Consider the following 25,580-nt stretch of genomic DNA (forward strand, 5'->3'; position numbering starts at 1 on the left):
TGCATCGGAATTAAATACAAAATTCACAATGCCGACTTAAGTACGAGAAGACTGACTCCTCCTACTGTCTATTTTTTGAACCATTCCTGTGACACTAGTTATAGATTCCGATGCTTCAATTCAGGTCTACTGTATCCCTTGGACCTTCCTGTTGACGATGAAACACAGAAATTGCAAATGAATTAAATACATAAGGTACAATGCAGACTTAAGTACAAGAAGACTGACTCTTCTTACCGACTATGTTTTGCACCATTCCTTTGACACTAGTTATAGATTCCGATGCTTCACATCAGGTTTACTGTATTCCTCTGACATTCTTATTGACGATGAAACACAGAAATTGCATCGGAATTAAACACAAAAGGCACAATGCCGACTTAAGTACATGTAGAGTGAGTTTTCATACTGTCTATGTTTTGAACCATTCCTGTGACACTATTTATAGATTCCGATGGTTCATATTAGGTTTACTGTATCCCTCTGACCGTCTTATTGACGATGAAACACAGAAATTGCATCGGAATTAAATAGAAAAGGCACAATGCCGACTTAAGTATAAGAAGACTGACTCTTCTTACTGACTACGTTTTGAACCGTTCCTGTGACACTAGTTATAGATTCCGATGCTTCACTTCAGGTTTAATGTATCCCTCTGACCTTCTTATTAACGATGAAACACAGAAATTGCATCGGAATTAAATACAAAAGGCACAATTCCGACTTAAGTACATGTAGACTGACCTTTTCTACTGTGTATGATTCAACCATTCCTGTGACACTAGTTATAGATTCCGAGGAATCACTTCAGGTTTACTGCATCCCTTGGACCTTCTTATTGACGATGAAACACAGAAATTGCATCGGAATTAAATACAAAATTCACAATGCCGACTTAAGTACGAGAAGACTGACACCTCCTACTGTCTATGTTTAGAACCATTCCTGTGACACTAGTTATAGATTCCGATCCTTCACTTCAGGTTTACTGTATCCCTTGGACCTTCTTATTGACGATGAAACACAGATATTGCATTGGAATTAAATACAAAAGGCACAATGCCGACTTATCTACAAGAAGACTGACTCTTCTTACTGACTATGCTTTGAACCACTCCTGTGACACTAGTTATAGATTCTGATGCTTAACTTCAGGGTTACTGTATCCCTCTGACCTTCTTAGTGACGATGAAACACAGAAATTGCATCGGAATTAAATACAAAAGGCACAATGCCGACTTAAGTACATGTAGACTGACTTTTCCTACTGTCTATGTTTTGAACCATTCCTGTGACACTAGTTATAGATTCCGATGGTTCATTTCAGGTTTACTGTATCCCTTGGACCTTCTTATTGACGATGAAACACAGAAAATACGTCGGAATTTAATACAATATGCACAATCCCGACTTAAGTACAAGAAGACTGACTCTTCTTTCTGACTATGTTTTGAACAATTCCTTTGACACTAGTTATAGATTCCGATGCTTCACTTCAGGTTTACTGTATCCCTCTGACCTTCTCATTGACGATGAAACACAGAAATTGCATTGGAATTAAATACAAAAGGCGCAATGCCGAATTAAGTACAAGAAGACTGACTCTTCTTACTGTCTATGATTTGAACCATTCCTGTGACACTAGTTATAGACTCCGATGCTTCACTCCAGGTTTACTGTATCCCTTGGACCTTCTTATTGACGATGAAACACAGAAATTGCATCGGAATTAAATACAAAAGGCACAATGCCGACTTAAGTCATGGAAGTCTGACTCTTCTTACTGTCTATGTTTTGAACCATTCCTGTGACACTAGTTATAGATTCCGATGCTTCACTCTAGGTTCACTGTATCCCTTGGACCTTCTTATGGACGATGAAACACAGAAATTGCATCAGAATTATATAGAAAATGCACAATGATGACTTAAGTACAAGAAGACTGACTCTTCTTACTGACTATGTTTTGAACCATTCCTGTGACACTAGTTATAGATTTCGATTCCACACTTCAGGTTTACTGTATCCCTTGGACCTTCTTAGTGACGATGAAACACAGAAATTGCATCGGAATTAAATAGAAAAGGCACAATGCCGACTTAAGTACAAGAAGACTGACACTTCTTACTGACTATGTTTTGAACCATTCCTGTGACACTAGTCATAGATTCCGATGCTTAACTTCAGGATTACTGTATCCCTTGGACCTTCTTATTGACGATTAAACACAGAAACTGCATCGGAATTAAATACAAAAGGCACAATGCCGACTTAAGTACAAGAAAACTGACTCTTGCTACTGTCTATGTTTTGAACCATTCCTGTGACACTAGTTATAGAGTCCGATGCTTCACTTCAGGTTTACTGTATCCCTTGGACCTTCCAATTGACGAAGAAACACAGAAATTGCATTGGAATTAAATACACAACGTACAATGACGACTTAAGTACAAGAGGACTGACTGTCCTTACTGTTTATGTTTTGAACCATTCCTGTGACACTAGTTATAGATTCCGATGCTTCACTTCAGGTTTATTGTATCCCTCTGACCTTCCTATTGACGATGCAACACAGAAATTATATCCGAATTAAATACAAAAGGCACAACGCCGACTTAAGTACAAGAAGACTGACTCTTCTTACTCTCTATCTTTTGAACCATTCCTGTGACACTAGTTATCGACTCCGATGCTTCACTCCTGGTTTACTGTATCCCTTGGACCTTCTTATTGACGATGAAACACAGAAATTGCATCGGAATTAAATACAGAAGCCACAATGCCGACTTAAGTAAAAGAAGTCTGACTCTTCTTACTGTCTATGTTTGAACCATTCCTGTGACATTAGTTATAGATTCCGATGCTTCACTCCAGGTTTACTGTATCCCTTGGACCTTCTTATTGACGATGAAACACAGATATTGCATTGGAATTAAATACAAAAGGCACAATGCCGACTTAAGTACATGTAGACTGACTTTTCCTACTGTCTATGTTTTGAACCATTCCTGTGACACTAGTTATAGATTCCGATGGTTCATTTCAGGTTTACTGTATCCCTTGGACCTTCTTATTGACGATGAAACACAGAAAATACATCGGAATTAAATACAAAAAGCACAATCCCGACTTAAGTACAAGAAGACTGAGTCTTCTTTCTGACTATGTTTTGAACAATTCCTTTGACACTAGTCATAGATTCCGATGCTTAACTTCAGGATTACTGTATCCCTTGGACCTTCTTATTGACGATGAAACACAGAAATTTCATCGGAATTAAATACCAAAGGCACAATTCCGACTTAACTACATGTAGACTGACTTTTCCTACTGTGTATGATTGAACCATTCCTGTGACACTAGTTATAGATTCCGAGGCTTCACTTCAGGTTTACTGTATCCCTTGGACCTTCTTATTGACGATGAAACACAGATATTGCATCGGAATTAAATACAAAAGGCACAATGCCGACTTAAGTACAAGAAGACTGACTCTTCTTACTGACTATGCTTTGAACCATTCCTGTGACACTAGTTATAGATTCCGATGCTTAACTTCAGGTTTACTGTATCCCTCTGACCTCCTTAGTGAATGATGCAACACAGAAATTGTATCCGAATTAAATACAAAAGGCACAACGCCGACTTAAGTACAAGAAGTCTGACTCTTCCTACTGTCTATGTTTTGAACCATTCCTGTGACACTAGTTATAGATTCCGATGCTACACTTCAGGTTTTCTGGATTTCTCTGACCTTCTTATTGACGATGAAACACAGAAATTGCATCGGAATTAAATACAAAAGGCACAATGCCGAATTAAGTACAAGAAGACTGACTCTTCTTACTCTCTATCCTTTGAACCATTCCTGTGACACTAGTTATCGACTCCGATGCTTCACTCCTGGTTTACTGTATCCCTTGGACCTTTTTATTGACGATGAAACACAGAAATTGCATCGGAATTAAATACAGAAGCCACAATGCCGACTTAAGTAAAAGAAGTCTGACTCTTCTTACTGTCTATGTTTGAACCATTCCTGTGACATTAGTTATAGATTCCGATGCTTCACTCCAGGCTTACTGTATCCCTTGGACCTTCTTATTGACGATGAAACACAGAAATTGCATCAGAATTAAATGGAAAATGCACAATAATGACTTAAGTTCAAGAAGACTGACTCTTCTTACTGACTATGTTTTGAACCATTCCTGTGACACTAGTCATAGATTCCGATGCTTCACTTCAGGATTACTGTATCCCTCTGACCTTCTTAGTGACGAAGAAACACAGAAATTGCATCGGAATTAAATACAAAAGGCACAATGCCGACTTAAGTACATGTAGACTGACTTTTCCTACTATCAATGTTTTGAACCTTTCCTGTGACAATAAATATAGATTCCGATGCTTCAATTCAGGTCTATTGTATCCCTTGGACCTTCCTATTGACGATGAAACACAGAAATTGCATTGGAATTAAATACAAAAGGTACAATGCAGACTTAAGTACAAGAAGACTGACTCTTCTTACCGACTATATTTTGCACCATTCCTGTGACACTAGTTATAGATTCCGATGCTTCACATCAGGTTTACTGTATTCCTCTGACCTTCTTATTGACGATGAAACACAGAAATTGCATCGGAATTAAATACAAACGGCACAATGTCGACTTAAGTACATGTAGAGTGACTTTTCATACTGTCTATGTTTTGAACCATTCCTATGACACTAGTTATAGATTCCGATGGTTCATATTAGGTTTACTGTATCCCTCTGACCGTCTTATTGACGATGAAACACAGAAATTGCATCGGAATTAAATAGAAAAGGCACAATGCCGACTTAAGTATATGAAGACTGATTCTTCCTACTGTCTATGTTTTGAACCATTCCTGTGACACTAGTTATAGATTCCGATCCTTCACTTCAGGTTTACTGTATCCCTTGGACCTTCTTATTGACGATGAAACACAGAAATTGCATTGGAATTAAATACAAAAGGCACAATGCCGACTTAAGTACAAGAAGACTGACTCTTCTTACTGACTATGCTTTGAACCATTCCTGTGACACTAGTTATAGATTCCGATGCTTAACTTCAGGTTTACTGTATCCCTCTGACCTTCTTAGTGAATGATGAAACACAGATATTGCATCGGAATTAAATACAAAAGGCACAATGCCGACTTAAGTACAAGAACACTGACTCTTCTAACAGACTATGTTTTGAACCATTCCTGTGACACTAGTTATAGATTCCGATGCTTCACATAAGGTTTACTGTATCCCTCTGACCGTCTTATTGACGATGAAACACAGAAATTGCATCGGAAATAAATAGAAAGGCACAATGCCGTCTTAAGTACTAGAAGACTGACTCTTCCTACTGTCTATGCTTTTGAACCATTCCTGTGACACTAGTTATTGATTCCGATGCTTCACTCCAGGTTTAATGTATCCCTTGGACCTTCTTATTGACGATGAAACACAGAAATTGCATCCGAATTAAATACAAAAGGCACAATGGCGACTTAAGTACAAGAAGACTGACTCTTCTTACTGACTATGTTTTGAACCGTTCCTGTGACACTAGTTATAGATTCCGATGCTTCACTCCAGGTTTACTGTATCCCTCTGACCTTCTTATTGACGATGAAACACAGAAATTTCATCGGAATTAAATACCAAAGGCACAATTCCGACTTAACTACATGTAGACTGACTTTTCCTACTGTGTATGATTGAACCATTCCTGTGACACTAGTTATAGATTCCGATGCTTCACATCAGGTTTACTGTATTCCTCTGACCTTCTTATTGACGATGAAACACAGAAATTGCATCGGAATTAAGTACAAAAGGCACAATGCCGACTTAAGTACATGTAGAGTGACTTTTCATACTGTCTATGCTTTGAACCATTCCTGTGACACTATTTATAGATTCCGATGGTTCATATTAGGTTTACTGTATCCCTCTGACCGTCTTATTGACGATGAAACACAGAAATTGCATCGGAATTAAATAGAAAATGCACAATGCCGACTTAAGTACAAGAAGACTGACTCTTTCTTTTGTCTATGTTTTGAACCATTCCTTTGACACTAGTTATAGATTCCGATCCATCCCTTCAGGTTTACTGTATCCCTAAGACCTTCTTATTGACGATGAAACACAGAAATTGCATCGGAATTAAATACAAAAGGCACAATGCCGACTTAACTACAAGAAGACTGACTCTTCTTACTGACTATGCTTTGAACCATTCCTGTGACACTAGTTATAGATTCCGATGCTTCACTTCAGGTTTACTGTATCCCTCTGACCTTCTAATTGATGATGAAACACAAAAATTGCCTCGGAATTAAATACAAACACACAATGTCGACTTAAGTACAAGAAGACTGACTCTTCCTACTGTCTATGTTTTGAACCATTCCTGTGACACTAGTTATAGATTTCGATGCTTCAATTCAGGTTTACTGTATCCCTTGGACCTTCTTGTTGACGATGAAACACAGAAATTGCATCGGAATTATATACAAAATGCACAATGCCGACTTAAGTTCAAGAAGACCGACTCTTCTTTCTGACTATGTTTTGAACCATTCCTGTGACACTAGTTATAGATTCCGATGCTTCACTTCTGGATTACTGTATCCCTCTGACCTTCTTATGGACGATGAAACACCGAAATTGCATCAGAATTATATAGAAAATGCACAATGATGACTTAAGTACAAGAAGACTGACTCTCCTCACTGACTATGTTTTGAACCATTCCTGTGACACTAGTTATATATTTCGATGCTACACTTCAGGTTTACTGTATCCCTTGGACCTTCTTAGTGACGATGAAACACAGAAATTGCATCGGAATTAAATAGAAAAGGCACAATGCCTACTTAAGTACAAGAAGACTGACTCTTGCCTCTGACTATTTTTTGAACCATTCCTGTGACACTAGTTATAGATTCCGATGCTTCACTTCAGGTTTACTGTATCCCTTGGACCTTCCAATTGACGATGAAACACAGAAATTGCATCGGAATTAAATACACAACGCACAATGCCGACTTAAGTACAAGAAGACTGACTGTTCTTACTGTTTGTTTTCAACCATTCCTGTGACACTAGTTATAGATTCCGATGCTTCACTTCAGGTTTATTGTATCCCTCTGACCTTCCTACTGACGATGCAACCCAGAAATTGTATCCGAATTAAATACAAAAGGCACAACGCCGACTTAAGTACAAGAAGACTGACTCTTCCTACTGTCTATGTTTTGAACCATTCCTGTGACACTAGTTATAGATTCCGATGCTTAACTTCAGGATAACTGCATCCCTTGGACCTTCTTATTGACGATGAAACACAGAAATTGCATCGGAATTAAATACATAAGGCACAATGCCGACTTAACTACAAGAAGACTGACTCTTCTTACTGACTATGCTTTGAACCATTCCTGTGACACTAGTTATAGATTCCGATGCTTCACTTCATGTTTACTGTATCCCTCTGACCTTCTAATTGATGATGAAACACAGAAATTGCATCGGAATTAAATACAAACACACAATGCCGACTTAAGTACAAGAAGACTGACTCTTCCTACTGTCTATGCTTTGAACCATTCCTGTGACACTAGTTATAGATTCCGATGCTTCGATTCTGGTCTACTGTATCCTTTGGACCTTCCTATTGACGATGAAACACAGAAATTGCATCGGAATTTAATACAAAAGGCACAATGCAGACTTAAGTACAAGAAGACTGACACTTCTTACTGACTATGTATTGCACCATTCCTGTGACACTAGTTATAGATTCCGATGCTTCACATCAGGTTTACTGTATCCCTCTGACCTCCTAATTGACGATGAAACAAAGAAATTGCATCGGAATTAAATACAAAAGGCACAATGCCGACTTAAGCACATGTAGAGTGACTTTTCATACTGTCTATGTTTTGAACCATTCCTGTGACACTAGTTATAGACTCCGATGGTTCATATTAGGTTTAGTGTACCCCTCTGACCGTCGTATTGACGATGAAACACAGAAATTGCATCGGAATTAAATAGAAAAGGCACAATGCCGACTTATGTACAAGAAGACTGACTCTTTCTACTATCTATGTTTTGAACCATTCCTGTGACACTAGTTATAGATTCCGATCCTTCCCTTCAGGTTTACTGTATCCCTTGGACCTTCTTATTGACGATGAAACACAGAAATTAGATCGGAATTAAATACAAAAGGCACAATGCCGACTTAAGTACAAGAAGACTGAATCTTCTTACTGACTATGTTTTGAACCATTCCTGTGTCACTAGTTATTGGTTCCGATGCTTCACTTCAGGTTTACTGTATCCCTGTGACCTCCTTATTGACGTTGAAGCACAGAAATTGCATCGGAATTAAATACAAAAGGCACAACGCCGACTTAAGTACAAGAAGACTGACTCTTCTTACTGACTATGTGTTGAACCATTCCTGTGACACTAGTCATAGATTCCGATGCTTCACATCAGGATTACTGTATCCCTCTGACCTTCTTATTGACGATGAAACACAGAAATTAGATCGGAATTAAATACAAAAGGCACAATGCCGACTTAAGTACAAGAAGACTGAATCTTCTTACTGACTATGTTTTGAACCATTCCTGTGACACTAGTTATAGATTCCGATGCTTCACTCCAGGTTTACTGTATCCCTTTGGACCTACTTATGGACGATGAAAGACAGAAATTGCATCAGAATTAAATAGAAAATGCACAATGCCGACTTAAGTACTAGAAGACTGACTCTTCCTACTGTGTATGATTGAACCATTCCTGTGACACTAGTTATAGATTCCGAGGCTTCACTTCAGGTTTACTGTATCCCTTGGACCTTCTTATTGACGATGAAACACAGTAATTGCATCGGAATTAAATACAAACGGCACAATGCCGACTTAACTACAAGAAGACTGACTCTTCTTACTGAATATGCTTTGAACCATTCCTGTGACAACAGTTATATATTCTGATGCTTAACTTCAGGATTACTGTATCCCTCTGACCTTCTTATTGACGATGAAACAAATAAATTGCGTCGGAATTAAGTACAAAAGGCACAATGCCGACTTAAGTACATGTAGACTGACTTTTTCTACTGTCTATGTTATGAACCATTCCTGCGACACTAGTTATAGATTCCGATGCTTCACTTCAGGTTTACTGTATCCCTCTGACCTTCTTATTGACGATGAAACACAGAAATTGCATTGGAATTAAATACAAAAGGCGCAATGCCGAATTAAGTACATGAAGACTGACTCTTCTTACTGTCTATGATTTGAACCATTCCTGTGACACTAGTTATAGACTCCGATGCTTAACTCCAAGTTTACTGTATCCCTTGGACGTTCTTATTGACGATGAAACACAGAAATTGCATCGGAATTAAATACAAAAGGCACAATGCCGACTTAAGTAAAGGAAGTCTGACTCTTCTTACTGTCTATGTTTTGAACCATTCCTGTGACATTAGTTATAGATTCCGATGCTTCACTCCAGGTTTACTGTATCCCTTGGACCTTCTTATGGACGATGAAACACAGATATTGCATCAGAATTAAATAGAAAATGCACAATGATGACTTAAGTACAAGAAGACTGACTCTTCCTACTGACTATGTTTTGAACCATTCCCTTGACACTAGTTATAGATTTCGATGCTACTCTTCAGGTTTACTGTATCCCTAGGACCTTCTTAGTGACGATGAAACACAGAAATTGCATCGGAATTAAATAGAAAAGGCACAATGCCGACTTAAGTACAAGAAGACTGACTCTTCTTACTGACTATGTTTTGAACCATTCCTGTGACACTAGTCATAGATTCCGATGCTTAACTTCAGGATTACTATATCTCTTGGATCATCTTATTGACGATGAAACACAGAAATTGCATCGGAATTAAATACAAAAGGCACAATGCCGACTTAAGTACAAGAAGACTGACTCTTCCTACTGTCTATGTTTTGAACCATTCCTGTGACACTAGTTATAGATTCCGATGCTTCAATTCAGGTCTACTGAATCCCTTGGACCTTCCTATTGACGATGAAACACAGAAATTGCATCGGAATTTAATACAAAAGGCACAATGCAGACCCAAGTACAAGAAGACTGACACTTCTTACTGACTATGTTTTGCACCATTCCTGTGACACTAGTTATAGATTCCGATGCTTCACATCAGGTTTACTGTATCCCTCTGACCTTCTAATTGACGATGAAATAAAGAAATTGCATCGGAATTAAATACAAAAGGCACAATGCCGACTTAAGTACATGTAGAGTGACTTTTCATACTGTCTATGTTTTGAACCATTCCTGTGACACTAGTTATAAATTCCGATGGTACATATTAGGTTTACTGTATCCCTCTGACCGTCTTATTGACGATGAAACACAGAAATTGCATCGGAATTAAATAGAAAAGGCACAATGCCGACTTAAGTACAAGAAGACTGACTCTTTCTACTATCTATCTTTTGAACCATTCCTGTGACACTAGTTATAGATTCCGATCCTTCCCTTCAGGTTTAATGTATCCCTTGGACCTTCTTATTGACGATGAAACACAGAAATTGCATCGGAATTAAATACAAAAGGCACAATGCCGACTTAACTACAAGAAGACTGACTCTTCTTACTGACTATGCTTTGAACCACTCCTGTGACACTAGTTACAGATTCCGATGATTAACTTCAGGATTACTGTATCCCTCTGACCCTCTTAGTGACGATGAAACACAGAAGTTGCATCGGAATTAAATACAGAAGGCACAATGCCGACTTAAGTACAAGAAGACTGACTCTTCTTACTGACTATGTTTGAACCATTCCTGTGACACTAGTTATAGGTTCCGATGCTTCACTTCAGGTTTACTGTATCCCTCTGACCTTCTTATTGACGTTGAAGCACAGAAATTGCATCGGAATTAAATACAAAAGGCACAACGCCGACTTAAGTACAAGAAGACTGACTCTTCTTACTGACTATGTGTTGAACCATTCCTGTGACACTAGTCATAGATTCCGATGCTTCACATCAGGATTACTGTATCCCTCTGACCTTCTTATTGACGATGAAACACAGAAATTGGATCGGAATTAAATACAAAAGGCACAATGCCGACTTATGTACAAGAAGACTGACTCTTCTTACTGACTATGTTTTGAACCATTTGTGTGACACTAGTTATAGATTCCGATGCTTCACTCCAGGTTTACTGTACCCTTGGACCTACTTATAGACGATGAAAGACAGAAATTGCATCCGAATTAAATAGAAAATGCACAATGCCGACTTAAGAACTAGAAGACTGACTCTTCCTACTGTGTATGATTGAACCATTCCTGTGACACTAGTTATTGATTCCGAGGCTTCACTTCAGGTTTACTGTATCCCTTGGACCTTCTTATTGACGATGAAACACAGTAATTGCATCGGAATTAAATACAAAAGGCACAATGCCGACTTAACTATAAGAAGACTGACTCTTCTTACTGAATATGCTTTGAACCTTTCCTGTGACAACAGTTATATATTCTGATGCTTAACTTCAAGATTACTGTATCCCTCTGACCTTCTTATTGCCGATGAAACACATAAATTGCGTCGGAATTAAGTACAAAAGGTACAATGCCGACTTAAGTTCATGTAGACTAAATTTTTCTACTGTCTATGTTCTGAACCATTCCTATGACACTAATTATAGATTCCGATGCTTCACTCCAGGTTTACTGTATCCCTTGGACCTTCTTATTGACGATGAAACACAGAAATCGCATCGGAATTAAGTACGAAAGGCACAATGCCGACTGAAGTACATGTAGACTGACTTTTTCTACTGTCTATGTTTTGAACCATTCCTGCGACACTAGTTATAGATTCCGATGCTTCACTTCAGGTTTACTGTATCCCTCTGACCTTCTTATTGACGATGAAACACAGAAATTGCATTGGAATTAAATACAAAAGGCGCAATGCCGAATTAAGTACATGAAGACTGACTCTTCTTACTGTCTATGATTTGAACCATTCCTGTGACACTAGTTATAGACTCCGATGCTTAACTCCAGGTTTACTGTATCCCTCTGACCTTCTAATTGACGATGAAATAAAGAAATTGCATCGGAATTAAATACAAAAGGCACAATGCCGACTTAAGTACATGTAGAGTGACTTTTCATACTGTCTATGTTTTGAACCATTCCTGTGACACTAGTTATAGATTCCGATGGTTCATATTAGGTTTACTGTATCCCTCTGACCGTCTTATTGACGATGAAACACAGAAATTGCATCGGAATTAAATAGAAAAGGCACAATGCCGACTTAAGTACAAGAAGACTGACTCTTTCTACTATCTATGTTTTGAACCATTCCTGTGACACTAGTTATAGATTCCGGTCCTTCCCTTCAGGTTTACTGTATCCCTTGGACCTTCTTATTGACGATGAAACACAGAAATTGCATCGGAATTAAATACAAAAGGCACAATGCCGACTTAACTACAAGAAGACTGACTCTTCTTACTGACTATGCTTTGAACCACTCCTGTGACACTAGTTACAGATTCCGATGATTAACTTCAGGATTACTGTATCCCTCTGACCCTCTTAGTGACGATGAAACACAGAAGTTGCATCGGAATTAAATACAAAAGGCACAATGCCGACTTAAGTACAAGAAGACTGACTCTTCTTACTGACTATGTTTTGAACCATTCCTGTGACACTAGTTATAGGTTCCGATGCTTCACTTCTGGTTTACTGTATCCCTCTGACCTCCTTATTGACGTTGAAGCACAGAAATTGCATCGGAATTAAATACAAAAGGCACAACGCCGACTTAAGTACAAGAAGACTGACTCTTCTTACTGACTATGTGTTGAACCATTCCTGTGACACTAGTCATAGATTCCGATGCTTCACATCAGGATTACTGTATCCCTCTGACCTTCTTATTGACGATGAAACACAGAAATTGGATCGGAATTAAATACAAAAGGCACAATGCCGACTTAAGTACAAGAAGACTGACTCTTCTTACTGACTATGTTTTGAACCATTTCTGTGACACTAGTTATAGATTCCGATGCTTCACTCCAGGTTTACTGTATCCCTTGGACCTACTTATAGACGATGAAAGACAGAAATTGCATCGGAATTAAATAGAAAATGCACAATGCCGACTTAAGAACTAGAAGACTGACTCTTCCTACTGTGTATGATTGAACCATTCCTGTGACACTAGTTATAGATTCCGAGGCTTCACTTCAGGTTTACTGTATCCCTTGGACCTTCTTATTGACGATGAAACACAGTAATTGCATCGGAATTAAATACAAAAGGCACAATGCCGACTTAACTACAAGAAGACTGACTCTTCTTACTGAATATGCTTTGAACCTTTCCTGTGACAACAGTTATATATTCTGATGCTTAACTTCAGGATTACTGTATCCCTCTGACCTTCTTATTGCCGATGAAACACAGAAATTGCATTGGAATTAAATACAAAAGGCGCAATGCCGAATTAAGTACATGAAGACTGACTCTTCTTACTGTCTATGATTTGAACCATTCCTGTGACACTAGTTATAGACTCCGATGCTTAACTCCAGGTTTACTGTATCCCTAGGACCTTCTTAGTGACGATGAAACACAGAAATTGCATCGGAATTAAATAGAAAAGGCACAATGCCGACTTAAGTACAAGAAGACTGACTCTTCTTACTGACTATGTTTTGAACCATTCCTGTGACACTAGTCATAGATTCCGATGCTTAACTTCAGGATTACTGTATCTCTTGGATCATCTTATTGACGATGAAACACAGAAATTGCATCGGAATTAAATACAAAAGGCACAATGCCGACTTAAGTACAAGAAGACTGACTCTTCCTACTGTCTATGTTTTGAACCATTCCTGTGACACTAGTTATAGATTCCGATGCTTCAATTCAGGTCTACTGAATCCCTTGGACCTTTCTATTGACGATGAAACACAGAAATTGCATCGGAATTTAATACAAAAGGCACAATGCAGACCCAAGTACAAGAAGACTGACACTTCTTACTGACTATGTTTTGCACCATTCCTGTGACACTAGTTATAGATTCCGATGCTTCACATCAGGTTTACTGTATCCCTCTGACCTTCTAATTGACGATGAAATAAAGAAATTGCATCGGAATTAAATACAAAAGGCACAATGCCGACTTAAGTACATGTAGAGTGACTTTTCATACTGTCTACGTTTTGAACCATTCCTGTGACACTAGTTATAGATTCCGATGGTTCATATTAGGTTTACTGTATCCCTCTGACCGTCTTATTGACGATGAAACACAGAAATTGCATCGGAATTAAATAGAAAAGGCACAATGCCGACTTAAGTACAAGAAGACTGACTCTTTCTACTATCTATGTTTTGAACCATTCCTGTGACACTAGTTATAGATTCCGATCCTTCCCTTCAGGTTTACTGTATCCCTTGGACCTTCTTATTGACGATGAAACACAGAAATTGCATCGGAATTAAATACAAAAGGCACAATGCCGAATTAACTACAAGAAGACTGACTCTTCTTACTGACTATGCTTTGAACCACTCCTGTGACACTAGTTACAGATTCCGATGATTAACTTCAGGATTACTGTATCCCTCTGACCCTCTTAGTGACGATGAAACACAGAAGTTGCATCGGAATTAAATACAAAAGGCACAATGCCGACTTAAGTACAAGAAGACTGACTCTTCTTACTGACTATGTTTTGAACCATTCCTGTGACACTAGTTATAGGTTCCGATGCTTCACTTCAGGTTTACTGTATCCCTCTGACCTCCTTATTGACGTTGAAGCACAGAAATTGCATCGGAATTAAATACAAAAGGCACAACGCCGACTTAAGTACAAGAAGACTGACTCTTCTTACTGACTATGTTTTGAACCATTCCTGTGACACTAGTTATAGGTTCCGATGCTTCACTTCAGGTTTACTGTATCCCTCTGACCTCCTTATTGACGTTGAAGCACAGAAATTGCATCGGAATTAAATACAAAAGGCACAATACCGACTTAAGTACAAGAAGACTGACTCTTCTTACTGACTATGTTTTGAACCATTTGTGTGACACTAGTTATAGATTCCGATGCTTCACTCCAGGTTTACTGTATCCCTTGGACCTACTTATAGACGATGAAAGACAGAAATTGCATCGGAATTAAATAGAAAATGCACAATGCCGACTTAAGAACTAGAAGACTGACTCTTCCTACTGTGTATGATTGAACCATTCCTGTGACACTAGTTATTGATTCCGAGGCTTCACTTCAGGTTTACTGTATCCCTTGGACCTTCTTATTGACGATGAAACACAGTAATTGCATCGGAATTAAATACAAAAGGCACAATGCCGACTTAACTATAAGAAGACTGACTCTTCTTACTGAATATGCTTTGAACCTTTCCTGTGACAACAGTTATATATTCTGATGCTTAACTTCAAGATTACTGTATCCCTCTGACCTTCTTATTGCCGATGAAACACATAAATTGCGTCGGAATTAAGTACAAAAGGTACAATGCCGACTTAAGTTCATGTAGACTAAATTTTTCTACTGTCTATGTTCTGAACCATTCCTATGACACTAATTATAGATTCCGATGCTTCACTCCAGGTTTACTGTATCCCTTGGACCTTCTTATTGACGATGAAACACAGAAATCGCATCGGAATTAAGTACGAAAGGCACAATGCCGACTTAAGTACATGTAGACTGACTTTTTCTACTGTCTATGTTTTGAACCATTCCTGCGACACTAGTTATAGATTCCGATGCTTCACTTCAGGTTTACTGTATCCCTCTGACCTTCTTATTGACGATGAAACACAGAAATTGCATTGGAATTAAATACAAAAGGCGCAATGCCGAATTAAGTACATGAAGACTGACTCTTCTTACTGTCTATGATTTGAACCATTCCTGTGACACTAGTTATAGACTCCGATGCTTAACTCCAGGTTTACTGTATCCCTAGGACCTTCTTAGTGACGATGAAACACAGAAATTGCATCGGAATTAAATAGAAAATTCACAATGCCGACTTAAGTACAAGAAGACTGACTCTTCTTACTGACTATGTTTTGAACCATTCCTGTGACACTAGTCATAGATTCCCATGCTTAACTTCAGGATTACTGTATCTCTTGGATCATCTTATTGACGATGAAACACAGAAATTGCATCGGAATTAAATACAAAAGGCACAATGCCGACTTAAGTACAAGAAGACTGACTCTTCCTACTGTCTATGTTTTGAACCATTCCTGTGACACTAGTTATAGATTCCGATGCTTCAATTCAGGTCTACTGAATCCCTTGGACCTTCCTATTGACGATGAAACACAGAAATTGCACCGGAATTTAATACAAAAGGCACAATGCAGACCCAAGTACAAGAAGACTGACACTTCTTACTGACTATGTTTTGCACCATTCCTGTGACACTAGTTATAGATTCCGATGCTTCACATCAGGTTTACTGTATCCCTCTGACCTTCTAATTGACGATGAAATAAAGAAATTGCATCGGAATTAAATACAAAAGGCACAATGCCGACTTAAGTACATGTAGAGTGACTTTTCATACTGTCTATGTTTTGAACCATTCCTGTGACACTAGTTATAGATTCCGATGGTTCATATTAGGTTTACTGTATCCCTCTGACCGTCTTATTGACGATGAAACACAGAAATTGCATCGGAATTAAATAGAAAAGGCACAATGCCGACTTAAGTACAAGAAGACTGACTCTTTCTACTATCTATGTTTTGAACCATTCCTGTGACACTAGTTATAGATTCCGGTCCTTCCCTTCAGGTTTACTGTATCCCTTGGACCTGCTTATTGACGATGAAACACAGAAATTGCATCGGAATTAAATACAAAAGGCACAATGCCGACTTAACTACAAGAAGACTGACTCTTCTTACTGACTATGCTTTGAACCACTCCTGTGACACTAGTTACAGATTCCGATGATTAACTTCAGGATTACTGTATCCCTCTGACCCTCTTAGTGACGATGAAACACAGAAGTTGCATCGGAATTAAATACAAAAGGCACAATGCCGACTTAAGTACAAGAAGACTGACTCTTCTTACTGACTATGTTTTGAACCATTCCTGTGACACTAGTTATAGGTTCCGATGCTTCACTTCAGGTTTACTGTATCCCTCTGACCTCCTTATTGACGTTGAAGCACAGAAATTGCATCGGAATTAAATACAAAAGGCACAACGCCGACTTAAGTACAAGAAGACTGACTCTTCTTACTGACTATGTGTTGAACCATTCCTGTGACACTAGTCATAGATTCCGATGCTTCACATCAGGATTACTGTATCCCTCTGACCTTCTTATTGACGATGAAACACAGAAATTGGATCGGAATTAAATACAAAAGGCACAATGCCGACTTAAGTACAAGAAGACTGACTCTCCTTACTGACTATGTTTTGAACCATTTCTGTGACACTAGTTATAGATTCCGATGCTTCACTCCAGGTTTACTGTATCCCTTGGACCTACTTATAGACGATGAAAGACAGAAATTGCATCGGAATTAAATAGAAAATGCACAATGCCGACTTAAGAACTAGAAGACTGACTCTTCCTACTGTGTATGATTGAACCATTCCTGTGACACTAGTTATAGATTCCGAGGCTTCACTTCAGGTTTACTGTATCCCTTGGACCTTCTTATTGACGATGAAACACAGTAATTGCATCGGAATTAAATACAAAAGGCACAATGCCGACTTAACTACAAGAAGACTGACTCTTCTTACTGAATATGCTTTGAACCTTTCCTGTGACAACAGTTATATATTCTGATGCTTAACTTCAGGATTACTGTATCCCTCTGACCTTCTTATTGCCGATGAAACACAGAATTTGCATTGGAATTAAATACAAAAGGCGCAATGCCGAATTAAGTACATGAAGACTGAGTCTTCTTACTGTCTATGATTTGAACCATTCCTGTGACACTAGTTATAGACTCCGATGCTTAACTCCAGGTTTACTGTATCCCTAGGACCTTCTTAGTGACGATGAAACACAGAAATTGCATCGGAATTAAATAGAAAAGGCACAATGCCGACTTAAGTACAAGAAGACTGACTCTTCTTACTGACTATGTTTTGAACCATTCCTGTGACACTAGTCATAGATTCCGATGCTTAACTTCAGGATTACTGTATCTCTTGGATCATCTTATTGACGATGAAACACAGAAATTGCATCGGAATTAAATACAAAAGGCACAATGCCGACTTAAGTACAAGAAGACTGACTCTTCTTACTGACTATGTTTTGAACCATTTGTGTGACACTAGTTATAGATTCCGATGCTTCACTCCAGGTTTACTGTATCCCTTGGACCTACTTATAGACGATGAAAGACCGAAATAGCATCGGAATTAAATAGAAAATGCACAATGCCGACTTAAGAACTAGAAGACTGACTCTTCCTACTGTGTATGATTGAACCATTCCTGTGACACTAGTTATAGATTCCGAGGCTTCACTTCAGGTTTACTGTATCCCTTGGACCTTCTTATTGACGATGAAACACAGTAATTGCATCGGAATTAAATACAAAAGGCACAATGCCGACTTAACTACAAGAAGACTGACTCTTCTTACTGAATATGCTTTGAACCTTTCCTGTGACAACAGTTATATATTCTGATGCTTAACTTCAGGATTACTGTATCCCTCTGACCTTCTTATTGCCGATGAAACACATAAATTGCGTCGGAATTAAGTACAAAAGGCACAATGCCGACTTAAGTACATGTAGACTAAATTTTTCTACTGTCTATGTTCTGAACCATTCCTATGACACTAATTATAGATTCCGATGCTTCACTCCAGGTTTACTGTATCCCTAGGACCTTCTTATTGACGATGAAACACAGAAATTGCATTGGAATTAAATACAAAAGGCGCAATGCCGAATTAAGTACATGAAGACTGACTCTTATTACTGTCTATGATTTGAACCATTCCTGTGACACTAGTTATAGACTCCGATGCTTAACTCCAGGTTTACTGTATCCCTTGGACGTTCTTATTGACGATGAAACACAGAAATTGCATCGGAATTAAATACAAAAGGCACAATGCCGACTTAAGTAAAGGAAGTCTGACTCTTCTTACTGTCTATGCTTTGAACGATTCCTGTGACATTAGTTATAGATTCCGATGCTTCACTCCAGGTTTACTGTATCCCTTGGACCTTCTTATGGACGATGAAACACAGAAATTGCATCAGAATTAAATAGAAAATGCACAACGATGACTTAAGTACAAGAAGACTGACTCTTCCTACTGACTATGTTTTGAACCATTCCCTTGACACTAGTTATAGATTTCGATGCTACTCTTCAGGTTTACTGTATCCCTAGGACCTTCTTAGTGACGATGAAACACAGAAATTGCATCGGAATTAAATAGAAAAGGCACAATGCCGACTTAAGTACAAGAAGACTGACTCTTCTTACTGACTATGTTTTGAACCATTCCTGTGACACTAGTCATAGATTCCGATGCTTAACTTCAGGATTACTGTATCTCTTGGATCATCTTATTGACGATGAAACACAGAAATTGCATCGGAATTAAATACAAAAGGCACAATGCCGACTTAAGTACAAGAAGACTGACTCTTCCTACTGTCTATGTTTTGAACCATTCCTGTGACACTAGTTATAGATTCCGATGCTTCAATTCAGGTCTACTGAATCCCTTGGACCTTCCTATTGACGATGAAACACAGAAATTGCATCGGAATTTAATACAAAAGGCACAATGCAGACCCAAGTACAAGAAGACTGACACTTCTTACTGACTATGTTTTGCACCATTCCTGTGAGACTAGTTATAGATTCCGATGCTTCACATCTGGTTTACTGTATCCCTCTGACCTTCTAATTGACGATGAAATAAAGAAATTGCATCGGAATTAAATACAAAAGGCACAATGCCGACTTAAGTACATGTAGAGTGACTTTTCATACTGTCTATGTTTTGAACCATTCCTGTGACACTAGTTATAGATTCCGATGGTTCATATTAGGTTTACTGTATCCCTCTGACCGTCTTATTGACGATGAAACACAGAAATTGCATCGGAATTAAATAGAAAAGGCACAATGCCGACTTAAGTACAAGAAGACTGACTCTTTCTACTATCTATGTTTTGAACCATTCCTGTGACACTAGTTATAGATTCCGATCCTTCCCTTCAGGTTTACTGTATCCCTTGGACCTTCGTATTGACGATGAAACACAGAAATTGCATCGGAATTAAATACAAAAGGCACAATGCCGACTTAACTACAAGAAGACTGACTCTTCTTACTGACTATGCTTTGAACCACTCCTGTGACACTAGTTACAGATTCCGATGATTAACTTCAGGATTACTGTATCCCTCTGACCCTCTTAGTGACGATGAAACACAGAAGTTGCATCGGAATTAAATACAAAAGGCACAATGCCGACTTAAGTACAGGAAGACTGACTCTTCTTACTGACTATGTTTTGAACCATTCCTGTGACACTAGTTATAGGTTCCGATGCTTCACTTCAGGTTTACTGTATCCCTCTGACCTCCTTATTGACGTTGAAGCACAGAAATTGCATCGGAATTAAATACAAAAGGCACAACGCCGACTTAAGTACAAGAAGACTGACTCTTCTTACTGACTACGTGTTGAACCATTCCTGTGACACTAGTCATAGATTCCGAGGCTTCACTTCAGGTTTACTGTATCCCTTGGACCTTCTTATTGACGATGAAACACAGTAATTGCATCGGAATTAAATACAAAAGGCACAATGCCGACTTAACTACAAGAAGACTGACTCTTCTTACTGAATATGCTTTGAACCTTTCCTGTGACAACAGTTATATATTCTGATGCTTAACTTCAGGATTACTGTATCCCTCTGACCTTCTTATTGCCGATGAAACACATAAATTGCGTCGGAATTAAGTACAAAAGGCACAATGCCGACTTAAGTACATGTAGACTAAATTTTTCTACTGTCTATGTTCTGAACCATTCCTATGACACTAATTATAGATTCCGATGCTTCACTCCAGGTTTACTGTATCCCTTGGACCTTCTTATCGACAATGAAACACAGAAATCGCATCGGAATTAAATACAAAAGGCACAATGCCGACTTAAGTAAAGGAAGTCTGACTCTTCTTACTGTCTATGTTTTGAACCATTCCTGTGACATTAGTTATAGATTCCGATGCTTCACTCCAGGTTTACTGTATCCCTTGGACCTTCTTATGGACGATGAAACACAGAAATTGCATCAGAATTAAATAGAAAATGCACAATGATGACTTAAAGACAAGAAGACTGACTCTTCTTACTGACTATGTTTTGAACCATTCCTGTGACACTAGTCATAGATTCCGATGCTTAACTTCAGGATTACTGTATCCCTTGGATCATCTTATTGACGATGAAACACAGAAATTGCATCGGAATTAAATACAAAAGGCACAATGCCGACTTAAGTACAAGAAGACTGACTCTTCTTACTGACTATGTTTTGAACCATTCTTGTGACACTAGCTATAGATTTCGATGCTTCACTTCAGGTTTACTGTATCCCTCTGACCTTCTAATTGACGATGAAACACAGAAATTGCATCGGAATTAAATACAAAATTCACAATGCCGACTTGAGTACAAGAAGACTGACTCTTCCTACTGTCTATGTTTTCAACCATTCCTGTGACACTAGTTATAGATTCCGATGCTTCAATTCAGGTCTACTGTATCCCTTGGACCTTCCTATTGACGATGAAACACAGAAATTGCATAGGAATTAATTACAAAAGGCACAATGCAGACTTAAGTACAAGAAGACTGACTCTTCTTACTGACTATGATTTGCACCATTTCTGTGACACTAGTTATAGATTCCGATGCTTCACATCAGGTTTACTGTATCCCTCTGACCTTCTTATTGACGATGAAACTCAGAAATTGCATCGGAATTAAATACAAAAGGCACAATGCCGAATTAAGTACAAGAACACCTACTCTTCCCAATGTCTATGTTTTGAACCATTCCTGTGACACTAGTTATAGATTCCGATCCTTCACTTCAGGTTTACTGTATCCCTTGGACCTTCTTATTGACGATGAAACACAGAAATTGCTTCGGAATTAAATACAAAAGGCACAATGCCAACTTAACTACAAGAAGACTGACTCTTCTTACTGTCTATGTTTTAACCATTCCTGTGACTCTAGTTATAGATTCCGATGCTTCACATCAGGTTTACAGTATCCCTCTGACCGTCTTATTGACGATGAAACACAGAAATCGCATCGGAATTAAATAGAAAGGCACAATGCCGTCTTAAGTACTAGAAGACTGACTCTTCCTACTGTCTATGCTTTGAACCATTCCTGTGACACTAGTTATTGATTCCGATGCTTCACTCCAGGTTTAATGTATCCCTTGGACCATCTTTTTGACGATGAAACACAGAAATTGCATCCGAATTAAATACAAAAGGCACAATGCCGACTTAAGTACAAGAAGACTGACTCTTCTTACTGACTATATTTTGAACCGTTCCTGTGACACTAGTTATAGATTCCGATGCTTCACTTCAGGTTTACTGTATCCCTCTGACCTTCTTATTGACGATGAAGCACAGAAATTGCATCGGAAATAAATACAAAAGGCGCAATGCCGAATTAAGTACAAGAAGACTAACTCTTCTTTCTGTCTATGTTTTGAACCATTCCTGTGACACTAGTTATAGACTCCGATGCTTCACTCCTGGTTTTCTGTATCCCTTGGACCTTCTTATTGACGCTGAAACACAGAAATTGCATCGGAATTACATACAAAAGGCACAATGCCGACTTAAGTAAAGGAAGTCTGACTCTTCTTACTGTCTATGTTTTGAACCATTCCTGTGACACTAGTTATAGTTTCCGATGCTTCACTCCAGATTTACTGTATCCCTTGGACCTACTTATGGACGATGAAACACAGAAATTGCATCGGAATTAAATAGAAAATGCACAATGCCGACATAAGTACTAGAAGACTGACTCTTCCTACTGTGTATGATAGAACCATTCCTGTGACACTAGTTATAGATTCCGATGCTTCACTTCAGGTTTACTGTATCCCTTGGACATTCTTATTGACGATGAAACACCGAAATTGCATCGGAATTAAATACAAACGGCACAATGCCGACTTACCTACAAGAAGACTGACTCTTCTTACTGAATATGCTTTGAACCATTCCTGTGACAATAGTTATAGATTTTGTTGCTTAACTTCAGGATTACTGTATCCATCTGACCTTCGTAATGACGATGAAACACAGAAATTGCATCGGAATTAAATACAAAATGCACAATGCCGACTTAAGTACATGTAGACTGACTTTTCCTACTGTCTATGTTTTGAACCATTCCTGTGACACTAGTTATAGATTCCGATGCTTCACATCAGGTTTACAGTATCCCTCTGACCGTCTTATTGACGATGAAACACAGAAATCGCATCGGAATTAAATAGAAAAGCACAATGCCGTCTTAAGTACTAGAAGACTGACTCTTCCTACTGTCTATGCTTTGAACCATTCCTGTGACACTAGTTATTGATTCCGATGCTTCACTCCAGGTTTAATGTATCCCTTGGACCATCTTTTTGACGATGAAACACAGAAATTGCATCCGAATTAAATACAAAAGGCACAATGCCGACTTAAGTACAAGAAGACTGACTCTTCTTACTGACTATATTTTGAACCGTTCCTGTGACACTAGTTATAGATTCCGATGCTTCACTTCAGGTTTACTGTATCCCTCTGACCTTCTTATTAACGATGAAACACAGAAATTGCATCGGAAATAAATACAAAAGGCGCAATGCCGAATTAAGTACAAGAAGACTAACTCTTCTTTCTGTCTATGTTTTGAACCATTCCTGTGACACTAGTTATAGACTCCGATGCTTCACTCCTGGTTTTCTGTATCCCTTGGACCTTCTTATTGACGCTGAAACACAGAAATGGCATCGGAATTACATACAAAAGGCACAATGCCGACTTAAGTAAAGGAAGTCTGACTCTTCTTACTGTCTATGTTTTGAACCATTCCTGTGACACTAGTTACAGTTTCCGATGCTTCACTCCAGATTTACTGTATCCCTTGGACCTACTTATGGACGATGAAACACAGAAATTGCATCGGAATTAAATAGAAAATGCACAATGCCGACATAAGTACTAGAAGACTGACTCTTCCTACTGTGTATGATAGAACCATTCCTGTGACACTAGTTATAGATTCCGATGCTTCACTTCAGGTTTACTGTATCCCTTGGACATTCTTATTGACGATGAAACACCGAAATTGCATCGGAATTAAATACAAACGGCACAATGCCGACTTACCTACAAGAAGACTGACTCTTCTTACTGAATATGCTTTGAACCATTCCTGTGACAATAGTTATAGATTTTGTTGCTTAACTTCAGGATTACTGTATCCATCTGACCTTAATGACGATGAAACACAGAAATTGCATCTGAATTAAATACAAGAGGCACAATGCCGACTTAAGTACATGTAGACTGACTTTTCCTACTGTCTATGTTTTGAACCACTCCTGTGACACTAGTTATAGATTCCGATGGTTCATTTCAGGTTTGCTGTATCCCTTGGACCTTCTTATTGACGATGAAACACAGAAATTGCATCGGAATGAAATACTAAAGGCACAATGCCGACTTAAGTACAAGAAGACTGACTCTTCTTACTGACTATGTTTTGAACCATTCCTGTAACACTAGTTATAGATTCCAATGCTTCACTTCAGGTTTACTTAATCCCTCTGACCTTCTTATTGACGATGAAACACAGAAATTGCATTGGAATTAAATACAAAAGGCGCAAAGCCGAATTAAGTACAAGAAGACTGACTCTTCTTACTGTCTATGATTTGAACCATTCCTGTGACACTAGTTATAGGCTCCGATGCCTCACTCCAGGTTTACTGTATCCCTTGGACGTTCTTATTGACGATGAAACAGAGAAATTGCATCGGAATTAAATACAAAAGGCACAATGCCGACTTAAGTAAAGGAAGTCTGACTCTTCTTACTGTCTATGTTTTGAACCATTCCTGTGACATTAGTTATAGATTCCGATGCTTCACTCCAGGTTTACTGTATCCCTTGGACCTTCTTATGGACGATGAAACACAGAAATTGAATCAGAATTAAATAGAAAATTTCACAATGATGACTTAAGTAGAAGAAGACTGACTCTTCTTACTGACTATGTTTTTGAACCATTCCTGTGACACTAGTTATAGATTTCGATGCTACACTTCAGGTTTACTGTATCCCTTGGAC

Source organism: Schistocerca americana, chromosome 5, assembly GCF_021461395.2.
Source record: "Schistocerca americana isolate TAMUIC-IGC-003095 chromosome 5, iqSchAmer2.1, whole genome shotgun sequence".
NCBI lineage: Eukaryota > Metazoa > Arthropoda > Insecta > Orthoptera > Acrididae > Schistocerca > Schistocerca americana.